The following is a 17,520-nucleotide window of genomic DNA, read 5'->3' as shown; positions in this document are numbered from 1 at the left end:
AAAGGTGACATTTTCAATCATTGAAGAAAAGTCACCTGAATATTCATAGCACATAGCCTTTCCTGCCATTATAGGATCGGGTCTACCTGGAGAATGGATGAAGGGACTTCACCTGTAAACTCAGAGAGATGGAAGCTTCTTCCCAATCACAAACTAGTTAGAACATCATACTCCTACTAGTCATTTGTTGTTTTAGATGCTAGCACAAATAGTAAGGAGGAAAATCCATCCTTGTAGGTAACATCTAATCAAATTCTGAAGAAAGGAAATGAAGAGTCACTCTCTATGGATCATAAGTATGATGGCCTCCCCTTATCCAAGGTTTAACTTTCTATAGTCACAGTTACTTCCTGTCAACTGTGGTCCAAAAATATTAAATGGAAAATTACAGAAATAATTCACAAGTCTCAAACTCTGTCCTATCCTGACTGGTGGGATGACATTTCTTGCTGTACTACTCCATCTGGTCCAAGATATGAATCATTCCTTTTTCCAGGACGTCCATTTTATATATGTCACTCTTCCTTTATTTACTTGATAGCCCTCTTGATCATCAGATTAACTGATGTTACCTCAACTTTTGGTTTCAAGTAACCATTATGTAATAACCTGATGCCACACCATGATGCCTACATCATTCATCCCACATTATCTCATCATGTAGGCTTATTTTCTCACATCACTACAAGAAAAGTGAGTGTCAGTATATTTTGAGAGAGAGAGAGGACACATTCATATAAATTGTCTTATAGTATATGGTTATAAATGTTCTATTTTTGTTAATGATCTGTAAAGAAAAGGTAAGAATGGCAGCTGGACTATATTTGAAGTCCTTTTAAGGGTTAGGAAAACTCAACCCAGAATTACAGATGATTGAGTAGGAGATTATAAGAGATAATATTTAAACTGTGTTTTTATTTGTAAGTGGTTATCACAAACAACCAAGTATAAATTCTTTGCCCATCTGGAGCAATTGGATAATGGAATATTTTAATAAGAGTTTATTGCCTGTTAATATGATGAAAGAACTCTGACCTTTGATCATGTCACTGATGGAAATTTTCATATTCCTTCTCCTTTTACATAATGCTTAAGTTACCATATAAAAGGAAACATAGAATTGCTTTTAATCCATTGAAAATTATGTGTGATCTTAGAAAAGGTATTACTTGAAGACATCTGGAAGCAACTATTTTGGCTAAGTTTAAAAGGAAACTAAGCATAAAAATCAATGTGTTCCACCTGCCTAGATTAAATACATAGGGGCAATCAGATCCCATCTTCTCTTTAAGTCAGGAAGAAATGTCCCATCATATTATACAGCACTGCCCAATTAAGTGCCTTATGGAGGGTTTGTGGATTTGCCCACACTATCAAGGAGAGAAGGATGGCCCATTGGTTTGTTCCAGTAGGGCAAGTCTTGTGGCCCCAGGTCAATGCATGTTCTATATTTCTTCTATCCAACTATTCTGCCAAATGATAAAAAAAGACCAATGCATAAATCAGCAGTAACATGTAGTCTTTAATTATTTTCTAGACAGAGATATTTGAAACTATAAATCATTTGAATATTTAATTTCATTTTTTTTGGACTGAGCTAGAAAACTGAAGGTTTCATTTATTCACTTAGTCAAAATATTTTCTGGGGCTGGCATTGTAAAAAAGCAGATAAAGCCACCACTGTGATGCCAGCATCCATTCTGAGCACTGGTTCAAGTTCCGGCTGCTATACTCTGATCCAGTTCCCCGCTAATTGCCTGGGAAAAGCAGTGGAAGATGGCCCGGTGCTTGGTCCTAGCCACCCACGTGAGAGACCAGGAAGAAGATCCTTGGTTCTCAGTGGCTCAGCCCTGACCACTGAGGCCATATGGGGAGTGAACCAGCAGATGGAAGATACTGTTTTTGTCTCTGTCTCTCCTTTACTTACGGTAACTCTGACTCTGAAATAAATAAATCTTTAAAAAATATTCTAAGCACTTATATTTCAGGCTATCAGCTTGATGATTGAGTTTCAATATTATTAACTATTCAACATAGTTGTCATTTATTGCATGCATACTAAGCATCAGATATGGGGCTAAACTATTGTATGCTTTTATTATGTATACATATGTATTCATTCTAAACTTTAATTTTTAAAGCAGTCATAAGTTCACAGCAAAATCAAGAGATAAAATACAAAGTTTCTGTATACCTTCTGTCATTATACACTGTTTTCCTTTCTGTCAATAGCCCTCACCAGAATGCTGTATTTGTTACAGTTGATGAACTCATAGTGACATATTATTATCACCCAGAGTCCATGGTGTAGAATACAGTTCACATAGGTTGTTCATTCTATGGATTTGGACAAATTTTAGTGACACATGTCCACAATTGTAGGATCATAGAAAGTGGTTTCATTGCCCTAAAAGTCCTCCATTCTCTGCCTGTTCAACCCCTGCCCCCAATCCTATGTCAGCCACTGAGGTTCTCACTCTCCATAGTACTGTTTCCAGAGTATCATGTAGTTGGCATCATATAGTACGTACACTTTTAAGATTGGCTTCTTTTAGTTCTTAATATGCATTTGTTTCCTCTGTATCTTTCATAACTCAGGGGAAAAGTTTCTTCAGTATTGAATGAGTTTCTATTGTCTGGGTGTATGTACAATTTATCTATTCACTTACCAAATGACATCTATCTTCTCTATTTTCCTATAATTAATAGAATTTCTATAAGCATTTACGTGCATATTTTTATGTAGATACGTTTTCAACTTATTTGGGTAAACATCAAATAGGGTGATTACTGTGTTGTGCATTTTTAATTTTGTAAGGAATTACCAAACTCTCTTCCAAAGGAACTGCACCATTTTGTTTTCTAACCAGTAATGAGAACAAGAATTTTTCATCTGGTTCCATTTGCTTTGTTATTATTTTGGAATTCTGCCATTCCAACAGGTTTGTAGTTGTATCACATTATTGCTTTTTAGAAGATTGATTTATTTTTTGGAAGGCAGATCATCAAGAAAGAGGGAGAGAGCGAGCTTCCTTCTGTTGATTCACCCTAACAATGGGGTTGTAAAGGTTCACCCCTTACAGTGGGGCTACAATGGGATGTGACTGGGCCAGGCCAAAGGCAGGAGCTCCAGCCAGGTGTCTTATGTGGATGTCAGGGACCCAAGTCGTCATCCACCTGAGTCAGCATCCACTGTCTTCCCAGATCCATTAGCAGTGAGCTGCATAGGAATCGGAGCAGCTGGGACATGGAATGGCACTCTGAAATGGGATATGGGCATAGCAAGTGGTAGCTTAACCTGCTGTGCCACAATGCTGCCTCTCTTGTTGTTGTAATCCTAAATTCTTTAATGGCTTATGATACTGAATATCATTTTATGTTTATTTGCCATCTGTTTTGAATAAATGTTTTGTCTTCCAAGGGAGACCTAAGCAAAATTTTCAGGTAATTAGAATAAATGTACAAGCTTCAGTTTAAGAAATAGTTAACTATTTGTGTAAAAAGTTTATAAAGCTAACCAGATAAAATCACTTAAGTGTTTTTTGTTTGTTTGTGGTTTTTTTTTTTGTTTGTTTGTTTTGTTTTTTTTGGACAGGCAGAGTTAGACAGTGAGAGAGAGAGACAGAGAGAAAGGTCTTCCTATCATTGGTTCACTCCCCAAATGGCTGCTATGACCAGTGCACTGCGCCAATCTGAAGCCAGGAGCCAGGTGTTTCTCCTGGTCTCCCATGAGGGTGCAGGGCCCAGGCACTTGGGCCATCCTTCACTGCTTTCCCGGGCCACAGCAGAGAGCTGGACTGGAAGAGGAGCAACTGGGACAGAATCCGGCGCCCCAACCGGGACTAGAACCCGGGGTGCTGGTGCCACAGGTGGAGGATTAGCCAAGTGAGCCGTAGTGCCGGCCCACTGAAGTATTTTTAAAAGTTACTATGATCAATTTTTATCCTGTGCTTTAATTTGGGGATAGGTTCAATATCTGTTCAAGAGAGTAACTCATTTATTAAACCACTAATGAGACTGGCGCCGTGGCTCAATAGGCTAATCCTCTTCCTGCGGCGCCGGCACCCTAAGTTCTAGTTCCGATCGGGGCACTGGATTCTGTCCTGGTTGCACCTCTTCCAGTCCAGCTTTCTGCTGTGGCCCAGGAAGGCAGTGGAGGATGGCCCAAGTGCTTGGGCCCTGCACCCGCATGGGAGACCAGGAGGAAGCACATGGCTCCTGGCTTCAGATCAGCGCGATGCACCAGCCGCAGCAGCCATTGTGGGGTGAACCAACAGAAAAGGAAGACCTTTCTCTCTGTGTCTCTCTCTAACTGTCCACTCTGCCTTTCAAAAAAAAAAAAAGAGAAAAAACCATTAATGAACAGCATGATATCTTTAATTGAATGGAATTTATTTGCATATTGGCCATTTCAGTTGATGATGTATTCAGAAATTTTACCAGCTTCTAGACAGACTCATCGTTAGCTTATTTTGTTGTGTTTTTTTTTCAAAGATTTATTTATTTATTTAAAATATAGAGTTACACAGAGGAAGACAGAGAGAGAGAGAGAGGTCTTCCATCCATTGGTTCACTCCCCAAATTGCTGCAACAGCCAGAACTGGGCCAATCCAAAGCCAGAACTTTACTATAGTGATATTCATTATCTTTACTGAAATAGTTTTATTTGTAACATTGAAGTGCTGTTTTATTTCTGTATTCTTGATGCTGTTTAGAACACTTAAGTGATTGCCAGTTAAATATGGTGTTATTAAGAATGCATGTTTGTGTTGCTTAATGTGTATATTATCGTATGCATCTAATATATTTGCAAGTATATACTGAGACATATATATAAACATAATTTACATCTTATTGAAATAATTACCTACCTTAAGCATTTTTGTAAGAACATTAAACATGATACTACCCCTCATGAAATTAGACATGTAATATTTTAGTTTTTCTATAAATTCTCACTATTATCAAGATATAGAGATTATGGGACAAAAGGGTTATTAAAAAATCTCTTAGTGCTATTATCTGCCTAGTTACATGGTGTTGCAAAGAAGCATTATCATGTAACCTGGGGTTGTGTAAAAGTATATCCTTTTGTATGAATGAATTATCAGAACCCAGCCCATTATTTGCAGCTGAAGTCTTTGATCTAAGACAGTGGCCTTGTGAGATTTCAATTTTGTAACCCTAACCTTCCTTTCATCATGTTCTAAGTGAGGTCTGTAATATCTTAGCTACATCAAAGCAAAAATAAAAAGTTCATATATAATAAAAATTATCAAAAACATCATTTAAATAAGCCCTCTATTGAGAATAATAATAGATTTCAGAACTTTCATAAAGATGCAAGAAGAAAAGTCTAATTTGTCTTTATCACTTCAGATACCATGTGTCCTTAGTTAATAGTCCATCAAAACCAAATCCCTTTATGGGAAAGAACTCTGCAAGTGTATCAAGGAGCAAAATGTCAATAATGACCCAAACACTAATTTTCATCACTGGTCTTGTTTTCTATAAACCAAGCATTTCAAAGCTTTCATTTGGAAACTTGTTACTGTTCTTACTTTTACTGCTGTATGACAGTACCTGAGTGATGGATTTCTCATGCTGTCAAATGCAGTTTCTAATTGCAAAACAGCCTATTACAAAGCACAGTAATGGTGGAAGTTTAAGGTTGTTTACTATTTTAACTGGTGCTCCTTCACAAGTTATGGTGCATGGTTTTCTCTCTCTCTGTCTCTGTCTCTTTCTCTGTGTCTCCGTCTCTGTCTCTGTGTCTCTCTTTCTGTGTGTGCGTACTAAAGGAACTCTATATTTACTAAATGTAAGTGATTATTTTGCCTCAAAGTGCAAAGTAAGAAGGCAGAATGTGTTAGACTGAAACAAGCTTTGAGCACGTCTGCACCAAACACTTCCAATAACAGAATTGTGGCTAGTAATGTAAATAGTATATCACTTATGTATATATGTATACATATATACATACACACATACATATGTATATCACTTAAAAGTGACAAACTATTTTCTAGTTAGGATACAAAGTTAAGTAAAACACCTTGAATTTACCCAGAATGAGTTCAGTATCTATTCATTTTAACTAGGCAATAAAGTAGTTACAGGGAGCTCATTGAAATTGTAGCAGTCAACTGCACTAAATTATGTCAACAGCTCTAAAAAAACCTCTAAAGCAAGGCAGTGTAAGAAGACAGGGTAACTGAATTGGATGGAGAAAGAGTAAAATTATTAAAATAAGAAAGGGCCTTATAGATAATGACAAGGAATTTGGATTTCATTGTTCATTCAGCTGAAAAGTAATGAATAATTTTTTCAGAGGGGAACAATTTGATTTCACAGGTATTTTAGGTACATCACTCTTATATGAAAATGGGTTCAACTTTTTTGATAAATAGCAAATATTTATGAAAAAATTACTTTTCTCAAAAGAAAATGATACAATTTAATATTATCCTGAATGGAGTAGAAGAAATTCAATAAGCATTTTAATACTCATTTTCATAAATTCCTCAGTACAGGGCAGTGATGTGGATTGTTTAGCTAATCAAGTACTAAGCATAGGAGATTTCCGTTTAGAGCCCTGTGAAAATACTAATTTAACAAAGAACTAAACCAAATAGGTGGAATTGGCATGTTTCGATTTCTAGTCCTCACTGCTTCACATTTGGTCTTTTCAGAAGGTATCACAGTACACGCCCACATTTCTAAACTTGCTCTAAATATGTTGTTTTTTTAATAAATTAAAAAATATACACTGGGTCAGCGCCGCGGCTCACTAGGCTAATCCTCCGCCTTGCGGCGCTGGCACACCGGGTTCTAATCCCGGTCGGGGCGCCGGATTCTGTCCCAGTTGCCCCTCTTCCAGGCCAGCTCTCTGCTGTGGCCAGGGAGTGCAGTGGAGGATGGCCTAAGTACTTGGGCCCTGCACCCCATGGGAGACCAGGATAAGCACCTGGCTCCTGCCATAGGATCAGCGCAGTGCGCCGGCCGCAGCGCACTGGCCATGGCGGCCATTGGAGGGTGAACCAATGGCAAAGGAAGACCTTTCTATCTGTCTCTCTCTCTCACTGTCCACTCTGCTTGTCAAAAAAAAAATATATATATACACTATAAAATATATTTTATTGACTTTTTAGTCAAAGGGCTTCATCTTAAATCCAAAATGTGGATTGACAGTGGTGCTGAGAGGTTACACACATACATTTGTAATTATATGCTGCCATAGGAAACAAATAACCCACTCCAAGTAGAGCCACATTAACTAGTGTGAAATTGAGTGCCTGTATTATATTTTTATATATAATGATAGTTGTGAGAGATAGGTTATGATAATTAGGCTGAAAGTAGGTTGAATTTAGTCTCAAAGTAGGTTGAATTTACATTTTACTGTTCTTTTTCCTTTGACGATATAGGCTACTCCAACACTGTTTTTTTGTCATTGTCCTATACAAGACTCCTACCTACTCTGAGATTATGAAACACAGTATCTAGCTTTCCTTTCCATCTGTTTATGGTTAAATAAGTGCTACTGAACTTAAGCAGTTTATAATCACTACTGTTATTTTTTCTCCCATTTTACCAGTATAAGGATGTAGTATGCATGTCTTTTGACCCCAAATGAACTATGTAGCATGAAATGGAATTTCTGTGCCATTCTGAGTTTTAAAAGCAGATTTTACTATATAGTAGGGAAGTGAAATTTTGGAATCTCTTCTGTATTCTGCTAATGTATAAAATGGGTCAGAATTTAAGTGTCCTAGAACATTCTTTATGTGTAGCTACAGTGGTATAGGGTTGCCACTTCATTATTTACAGGCCCTGAATAAACTTTGTGTCTCAGCTTATTTACTATCTCACATCCTTGGCCAATTCCCCTGGTTCATGCTTGCAGACTGGGACTTGGTAAATTAGACCTTTTCTGGAGACTCCTCCCTTGGTGTCTCAGAAATGCACACTCCTATGGCAGTTACTTCCTTGAATCAGTTTTTCCGCTGCAGGTCTTCATTGTTCCTGTCTAAACTTTGCTTACTTGATGTGTTTCTTAAGCTAATATCTTCCTGAGGGATTTCATCTTTCTTTTTCCTAGCTACAGTTTATTTGAGAGTTTGGGTCATTTGTTGGGCTTGAATGTTTATGAGAAAAATTTTAGAAACAGAAGTACAAAATCAATATAGGAAATACACTTTTGTATTTTGGGTTTGGTTTATATGTCCAAAGTATAAAACTGACCTCACTAATAATTGTAGGCAATTTTACTATAATATTGATAATTTTAAATAAGTATGGACATTATGGTGTGGTGTTACAACTCCTTACTATAATTTCTTGTTTTTTGTTTGTTTGTTTGTTTTTTATTACTTGCTAAATATATCACCCCAGTTAGTGCCATAACTTATAATCTTAGGCAATATTCACCATTAAGAATTAATTCAAATTTTTCCTCACTGGCATTTGAGATTTCAGGTCAAAGACTCATAAAATCATATTTTTTTTTAGTTTCCCTTAGAAAAAAATAAATTTGGCTTAGAAATTATATATCATGAATATACTTTTAAAATACTTTTTTTTTTGGCTGAAAGGTTATCAGGGTTGGATTCAGTTTCCAACTAGCCCCATGTACTTTTAATTTGGCCCTGAATATCTGCACATTATTTTTTAACAAAAATGAGCCTGTATAAGAGATTTATACATAGACTCTGACAATAGAAAATTTGTTCTGAGCATATATATCTATGTATGTGGGTCCGTTTATTACTACATATTTTAAAAAATACGTAACAACAAACAAAAAAAAGTGAAAAAAGTCTTCAAATTACTACCTGCCTGGAGATGAACAACAGAAAGAACTCTCGAAGGGGCTCAAAAATAACCATTTTTCTGTAAAAGTCATTGTCAAATAACCTTTTGGCTATGACAAAGGAAGGACTATGAAGAAAGTAGGAAATTATGGGGTTTCATTTTTTATTTATTTGTTTGAAATGCAGTGAGACAGATTGATCTCCCACCTGCTGGTTCCTTCTCAAATGTTCACAACAGCTGGGCTGATAAGCTGAAGTAACAAGCCTGCAACACAACCTAGGTCTCCCATGTGAGTGGCAGGGACCCAACCACTTTGGACATCACCTGTCACTTCCCAGCATGTACATTAGCAAGAAACTAGAATCAAGAGTGGAGCTAGGACTTGAAACCACGCCCTCAGATGTAAAATGTGGGGTATCCCTAATAGTGGCCTAACCACTGTGCCAAAGGCACACCCCAAGGAGCCCTTAATTTGAGTTTCCACTTTAAATTTTTGCCTAAGTCATTTAAGGAGAAGTTTGAAAATATAAGCGGTAAATAAGAGACTACAAAATGTTTGAGAAAAGTATTCAAGGACTGTACAGAAAACAAAGATTTAAAAACACAATGCTGAATCAAATAGCAGAATAACCTGGATACAGAAGATAGATAATAAGAGAGTTATTTAGAATTTAGTATACAGCGAAAATTTGTGAAAGAGGGGTTTAGAAATAGGAGAGAAGTGTGTCAGGATCTAAAAAATAGGTGTTTCCATAGGTTAGTAAGAAAATGGGGATGATAGGACATTCAGTGTCTGCAAATACATTCAAGCATTGTTTAAAAACACTGTATCTCATCATAAACAGATAAATAACATTCAGACACATCTTAGTTAAACAGCAGCAGAAACAGAGAAGAACTGAATACCCAGAGGGAACAAGAAAATTTCTTTCTAAGGGCTTATAATATTCTGTTAAATTATTTTCAAATTTCTTATTAGCTCACTTGGCTAATCCTCCGCTTGTGGCGCCGGCACCCCGGGTTCTAGTCCCGATTGGGGTGCCGGATTCTGTCCTGGTTGCTCCTCTTCCAGTCCAGCTCTCTGCTGTGGCCTGGGAAGGCAGTGGAGGATGGCCCAAGTGCTTGGGCTCTGCACCCGTGTGGGAGACCAGGAGGAAATACCTGGCTGCTGGCTTTGGATCGATACAGCGTGCCAGCTGTAGCGGCCATTTGGGGAATGAACCAACAGGAGGAAGACCTTTCTCTCTGTCTCTCTCTCTCTCTCACTAACTCTGCCTGTCAAAAAAAAAAATGGAAGTTGGAAGACAGAAGAATAATGTCTTATATATGCAAAGGAAAGACACAGACACACATACAGTTTATCTAGAAATCTATATCTTAATAGTATCCAGTGAAACTTTCTGTCAAGAGCAGAAGCAAAATAAAGACATTTACAGAACTGTTGCCATCAACAGGCTGATAATAAGTGAAATTCTAAATATACAATTCAGGCAGAATGAGTATTATCCTAGCTGGAAGATTAAAATTGAAAGCATCTTGAAACTAAAGGTAATTGCGAACATGTATCTTAATACAAATAAACATAAATCTTATTCATGCATAGAATTCTGATGGAAATTAGTTGGCTTTAAAATGTACTATACTCTAATATCTTTATATACTTCAGGAGAAAAGTAAAGACACAAATGTTAAAATAGTGAAGATTAACTCCAAAATATTAGACAAAAAGACACAAATTAAGGAGGGAATATGCAATAAGGATCACGGAAATAAAATATTACTTAAAAATAGTCAGAGGAAACATCTACCTTGGTTTGATTCTGTGTGTGTGTTTTGATACACTCCTTGAACATACCAAAAATCCTGAGATAACTCACTGTACAGAGTCTCAAGTTGGAAAAAAAAATGTTAATTAAGAATGTTTTGGTTGCTTAATGACATGATGTTTCAGTGATACAAATAGAAAAAAAAAGAATTCTGATCATTCCTATAAGGAAAAAATTAAAATCAAAGCCTACATTAGTTTTGTTTTTTTCAAAAATAAGTATTAACCAGCTTTTCTCAGAAATGTGTAGCATTTTTTCAGTAGAACAGGACATAGAAATAAGTAGTATCCCTGTTTTACATGTGAGAAAATCACTCAATGAGAATTAAGTTCACCCAACTTCTCTTATTGGAAGAATGAAGGTTCAAACAAGATAAGAGTCAGTGAACTCAAAAGGCGTCCATAGCCTTGGAAACTCATGACTGGTGCATAGGGAGATTACTGATGCCATAAACAGGAGTGTCAATTTGTAAAGTCAACAACAGGAGTCACTGTGCACTTACTCCTCATGTAGGATCTCTGTCCTTAATGTGCTGTACATTGAGACTTAATGCTATAATGAGTACTCAAACAGTATATTTCGCTTTGTGTTTCTATGGGGGTGCAAACTGTTGAAATCTTTACTTAATGTATACTAAACTGATCTTCTGTAAAAAAAAAAAAAAAAAAAGAAGAAGAAGAAATTATCAATTCCCAAAAAAAAAAAAAAAAAAAAAAGAATGAAGGTTCAAACTTGGGTCTCACAGAAAAAATTATCCATTATTTTTATTACTTCACAAATGAAATGACAAATATAGTAGCAAGTCATTTTTAAAAATACACTTTTAAAAATCAAAAATAATCATTTTTAAAAACATTTATTTTTGAAAATCAGACAGAGATCTCATCCCCTGGCTGTCTCCCTATCCAATTCCAGCAGTAGCCAGGGCTGGGTCAGGCTGAGGCCAAGAGTCTGAGTCCCCCTGTGAGTGACAGGGGCCCAGCTATTTGAGCCATTGCCTGTTACCTCCCAATGTGTATACAGATAGGCAGTGGGAATTTGGATGCCAGCAGAGCCAGAACTCAGAGGGACTCTGATGTGGGACAAGGGAGCCCGAAAATGACCTAAATGAAAGATCTCCACGAGTGAGATCCCAGTGGAAAGAACAGGTCTTCAAAGAAGGAGGTCCTTTCTCTGAAGGGAGGAGAGAACTTCCACTCTGACTACGACCTTGTCTAAATATGATCAGAGTCGGTGAACTCAAAAGGCTTCCATAGCCTTGGCAACTCATGATGCCATAAACAAGAGTGTCAATTTGTTAAGTCAACAACAGGAGTCACTGTGCACTTACTCCTCATGTAGGATCTCTGTCCTTAATGTGCTGTACATTGTGATTTAATGCTATAACTAGTACTGAGACAGTATTTTTCACTTTGTGTTTCTATGTGGGTGCAAACTGTTGAAATCTTTACTTAATATATGCTAAACTGATCTTCTGTGTATAAAGAGAATTGAAAATGATTCTTAATGTGAATGGGAGGGGAGAGGGAGTGGGAAAGGGGAGGGTTGCGTGTGGGAGGGAAGTTATGGGGGGGAAGCCATTGTAATCCATATTCTGTACTTTGGAAATTTATATTCATTAAATAAAAGTTTAAAAAAATAAATAAATAAAAAGGTAATAATAAAAAAATCAGAAAAAAAAAATGTCTGCTCCCCTGTACAGGATAATTTTAACCAGCATGGAAATCTATTCAGATCAGGCAATTTGAAAATTATAATTCTGAGACTAAACAATCTATGCAAGGAGGTAAAGACTGTACTAATATCAATGAGCAGACTACTTATTTCTGTTGTATTAAATAGAGAAACTTAGAGAAGCAAAATGTTTTTCTGTTCCAGGTTTCTCTGATCTACTCCCAGCTCTAGCCAACTCTCGCCACTTAAGATCTTCCCATTTCCTACACAAAGTGAATGCAAAATGTTAAGATCATTGATCAAGGCTAAAATAATATTCATGTATCTTTCCACTACACCTAATGAGATCTGTATAGATACTTTTATGAATAAATATGATTGTCAGTAACAATTTTGTCTGTAGAATATTTACATTTATTCACAAAAAATCCTTGAAGGACCAGCATTTAAAAAACACACATCCTTGAAATTCATAAATCTTCCTGTTAAAATAAATAACATTGGCATCATTACTAAGCAGGCAAATTCATACAATAGTAACAATTGTAGGATATTGAAATATGAATGAGTATCAAATAATTCTTAAGCAAATAATGTTAAAATTAAGGCAAAATTGGTTTCAAAATAAATCTGTCTTAGAAAACTAGGGTTTATTGTGTTTTGCAACTCATGTGTTTTGGGAAAAAATAGCTTTATAGTTAACTACAAAGCACTATTATCTAAGGACAATTGTTCATATAACTTGCAATTTGGCAGTGACTAATAATATAACAATAGACAAAAAAGGCTTTTTCAAGATTTTTAATTTGGAAAAATAGGCTTTGTTTTATTCCTTTTCCATTTTTTATAATGTATTTAAAGGCGGGTATGGATTAATTTTATCAGACAAGGATACCAAGCAAAGATCTTCTATCACATCTATCAACCCCAGTTGCCTAGAGTAATGTTTCTTCATGAAGAAAAATCCTTTCTTGGGTTCAACGTGCTCATTCTAGAATCATCTCCACCGAAGCAGGTACAGATGAAAAAGCTGTTTTACTAAGAGTCCTGGAGTAACAAATCCCATTTGAACGTAGTGATTGACACCTCATTTTTTAATGGAATAGCAAAGCCTGCAGCATTTTATGAATCTTGTCCTGGTGAAGTGTAAGTCTCTTTTTACATGTTGCTCTTTGTCATTAAGGTTGCATTAGAGTCTTCATTCTATGATTTTCATGTATAAAAATCTTCAGGCTTGTCATACATGGTTCTTTAAAAAGAACTGTAGACTATGCAGTGTAAGGAATACCTACCTCAAAATTCCCCAAGGAATTAAATTGCCTATTTTTTGTAGTTAAATCTATAGCTTACCAACTCAAATATCCTTTCCACTCTCTCTCTCTCTACCACACTTTAGAAAGCTTCTTTGTAATTCTCATACATAGAAAAATTGAAGGACCAATATTCTAAAGTTTGGAAAACTAAGCATTTTGTTCTAGAGACAAGATCATTAAATTTGAATTTTGATACTCAGATTTTATTCTAGGTGTAAATTACAGCCCTGGTTCTGCCATGTAACAAGCTATAACCCTAAGTACATTAAATAGTGACTCTTAATTCCAGTTGCCTTGTATGTAGACTGAGGCTAATACCTGTTTTTCAAGGTTGTGTCTATGATCGAGGAAGCAAATGTATTTATAGTATCTTGAGTTGTTTAAAATGTGGTGCATATCATTTGCTTTTGTGTGTGATTTCTTTAGGATCAACACTTATCTGAATAGCAATGTAATCTCTTTCATATAGCCTCATATCATTTCTAGCTATGAGTGTGCTCAGCTCATGGGGTTAAAAATGAACACCTTTCTCTACCTGCTTGTCATCTCATTTAAAGAAAGGTTTATGGAAACGTAATGGTCTTTTTGCAAGACACTAGGAAAGATTTGAGACTATCCTGTCACTTAGACAACTAATTACACCATTACATGCTGCAATTACAATTAAGGATTTTCAGCTGATGAAAGGCATGTTCACCGCCATCTCATTACCTGATATTTCCTTGCCAGCACTCAGGAGGATCATGATTTTGATGGAACGAAAACAACTTGAGGATCTATATTTGCTCAGTAACATCAACAGAACAGTTCGGGAAGCCCATCGCAATTCCCTTCTGCCCCATTGGGTTTTTCTACCAAGCTATTTAAAGCTGTAGCTTTTGTTATGACCTCGTGGAGCTATGTTGGCTGCCAAAATCATTAATAATTTCTGCTGATACAGCACTGTCTGTGTGAAGTATCACAACCTGTTAGGTATGTAAAGCTATTTTGGCAGCAAGCCAATTGGATTTGGTCTTGAGTTGACTCAGACCAGATCAGTCAATTCAAATCACTTAGTGCCTGCAGTGCCTGGCATATAGTATGCTTGCCTTAAATATCCATTATTTACAATAGCTTCTTAGCAATCACAGAACCAGATAGATGGCCGAGGGCCAAAGGACACCCCCTTAAGACTCCCTTCTTTCTTCTTTTTGAATTATTTTGCCTAGGATTGCCCTGAAACTTTCCAATCTCAGAAATGTCATCAAGACCATTACTATTCTGGTACTATGTTTTTTTGTTTTTTTGTTTGTTTGTTTGTTTGTTTGTTTGTTTTGTTTTTAAATGTCCCTTTCAGGTAATTGTCTGCCTGCATAGGAGTTCATCTAACAATTAGAAAGAAGTGCAGAGGAGTTCTAATTGTTAAAACTTCTTATCTCTTAAGGACTTATCTTCTATGTGAATATGCTTAAAACTGAGAAGTTGCTCTTCATTGTATCAGTTGTAACTCCTCAAGTGACAGAAAACCTGGTTTATCCTGTCTTAAGTGGAATGATGATTTATTGCCCTCAACTAAATGAAAGGTGCAGAAGCCTCTGGCATGGCAGAAGATAAAGAACTATGTTATTGGCACCTTGTTATCCCCTTATGGTCTCTCATTCCTACTTCACTGCTTTCAGGGGGCCTTTTACCCTCAATTCTTAACATTACTACACCTGATCTAGGATCTCATTTTGGTTCAGCTTTGGTAGACTGCAAGGGAGAATGCTGGACTCTGAGCACTCCCAGCCAAAATCACATTGTAGTTCATTGGCTGTATTTAGACCATTTGCAAGCCACTGAGCCTCTGACTGCTGACAGGAAGAATGGAGTGCCCTGATCTTTTTTTGTAGTTGGTGTGCTGCATATCTTCCTGTGGATCAAGATTTGGTCCAGTTCTACTCATACCACATGGGAAAAAAGTGTTGGGACAAGTCACTTAGAAAAAATAAAGTTCAGTTACCAAGAGAAAAGGAAACAAATAATGGGGATACCACAGTTCTTACAGTCAATAAAATGTATCTTCTCATAGGCTGCTGTAATTAGTCTATAGTTGATGGCTCACATTCTATATAACAACTTACTTCGCTCTCGCTCTCGTTCCCTTGCTCTCGTTCTCTTGCTCTCTGGCAAACAGTACAGTTTTGAAGAAACTGATCTTCCTCCCAGCTATAATGAATTCAGGATGAACAGTTTATGTAATAGGATCACCAAAGTATTAATGAAAATTTAAACCTAATTGGCAGAAGTATAGTATACAAAGAACAATGGATCTAATCCTTGGAAACAAGTCAGAAATACTTGATAGAGTCCTGAAATGTAAATATATGTGCATATCAACCATTCTAGATCTACCAGCACAGAATTTGGAGGGTACCTCAAAAGTGTATGTATTTTTTAAAAGCTTCACAGTAATTCTCATATACAAATCTACTGCAAAAAAGTGACATCTATAGAATGAGGGAAATGATATATTGACTATTCTCTTCATGACCAGAGAATATCCAAATAATTTTAGTTATTGAGCATCATATTTTGCAGAAACAGAGATAAATATAGTCTATGCTTCGGGAAATAGGTGCAACAATATATTTTATTTTAGTAGTTAGTCATTAACAAACAATACTTTTGAAAAGATTTATTTATTTGAAAGGCATAGTTAGAAAGAGAGAGGTCTTCCGGCTGGCGCCACGGCTCACTAGGCTAATCCTCCACCTTGCGGAGTCCCGATTGGGGCGCTGGATTCTGTCCCGGTTGCCCCTCTTCCAGGCCAGCTCTCTGCTGTGGCCAGGGAAGGCAGTGGGGGATGGCCCAAGTGCTTGGGCCCTGCACCCTATGGGAGACCAGGAGAAGCACCTGGCTGCTGCCATCGGATCAGCACGGTGGGCCGGCCGCAGTGTGCCGGCCGCAGTGCGCCGGCCTCGGTGGCCATTGGAGGGTGAACCAATGGCAAAAGGAAGACCTTTCTCTCTGTCTCTCTCTCACTGTCCACTCTGCCTGTCAAAAAAAAAAAAAAAAAAAGGAAAGAAAGAGGTCTTCCATCATCTGGTTTACTCCTCAAATGGCCACAACAGCAGGAGCTGGGCCAGTCTGGATCCAGGAGACTGGAGCTTCTTCTAGGTCTCCCACAAGAATGTAGTAACCCAAGGACTTGGGCCATCTTCTACTGCTTTACCAGGCCATAATTGAAAGTGGAACATCCGGGACTTGAACCAGCATCAATATGGGATGCCAGTACTGCAGGTGATGGCTTTACACGGTAAGCCACAGCACCGACCCCAGCAAATACTAATTAATCTAGATATTGGAGAAATTTGAGGTATTTTATGGTTTGAATGAACTTTGAAATTTGTGTGCTGGAAACTTAATCCCCAAAGCAGCAGTGCTGGAAAGTGTGGCCTTTTGGGAGGCAGAGATTCTGTGACCATATTATTGCTGACATAAAAAGGTTTCACAAAGGTAGTTTGGTTCATTTTGTTCTACTACTTTTTGACATGTGGGGACATGGCATTCAAGGCAACATGTGAAAGCAGAAACTGTACTCTAACTGGACACTACACCTGCTAGTGCCTTGGTCCTAGAGCTCCCAGCCTCTAGAATTGTGACAAATCCTATTGTTTATGAATTATCAAGGATATGCTTCTCTGTAAACAGAACAAATGAGCTAAAGCAAAGTTAAATTATGAAATGTCTCAGTGGTATCACTAACTACCTTAATCTTTCCGTCTGCTCCCCTGCTTTGTGTGTTGGCTTCATCCTCAAACTGGCTGTAATTTGTTGGCTGCAGGGTCAGACTACATCCAAACATAAAATGTCCAGCAAGGAAAAAACAATGTTTCTGCTTTAGTCTCTGTCATAGAAGTAAAGATGAAATT

The 17,520-nt window shown here is 37.1% G+C and overlaps 1 protein-coding gene across 2 annotated transcripts in view; it reads left to right on the top strand.

Moving 5' to 3' along the window:
- The window catches only part of PTPRD (protein tyrosine phosphatase receptor type D), a 1,630,925-nt gene that overhangs the window by 199,609 nt on the left and 1,413,796 nt on the right, over positions 1-17,520 (top strand). Inside the window, exon 1 of one of the 2 annotated variants that reach the window (XM_070051959.1) lies at positions 13,187-13,329. The exons of the other annotated variant lie outside the window; for it this stretch is intronic. The gene's annotated coding sequence lies outside the window, so the exon portion shown is untranslated. Of the gene's footprint in view, positions 1-13,186; positions 13,330-17,520 lie in introns of those variants that run through there. 2 annotated transcript variants of the gene reach the window in all.

Source organism: Oryctolagus cuniculus, chromosome 1, assembly GCF_964237555.1.
Source record: "Oryctolagus cuniculus chromosome 1, mOryCun1.1, whole genome shotgun sequence".
Lineage (NCBI taxonomy): Eukaryota > Metazoa > Chordata > Mammalia > Lagomorpha > Leporidae > Oryctolagus > Oryctolagus cuniculus.
Note: the sequence above shows the minus strand (reverse complement) of the source record. Positions and strands in the feature narration are given on the sequence as shown.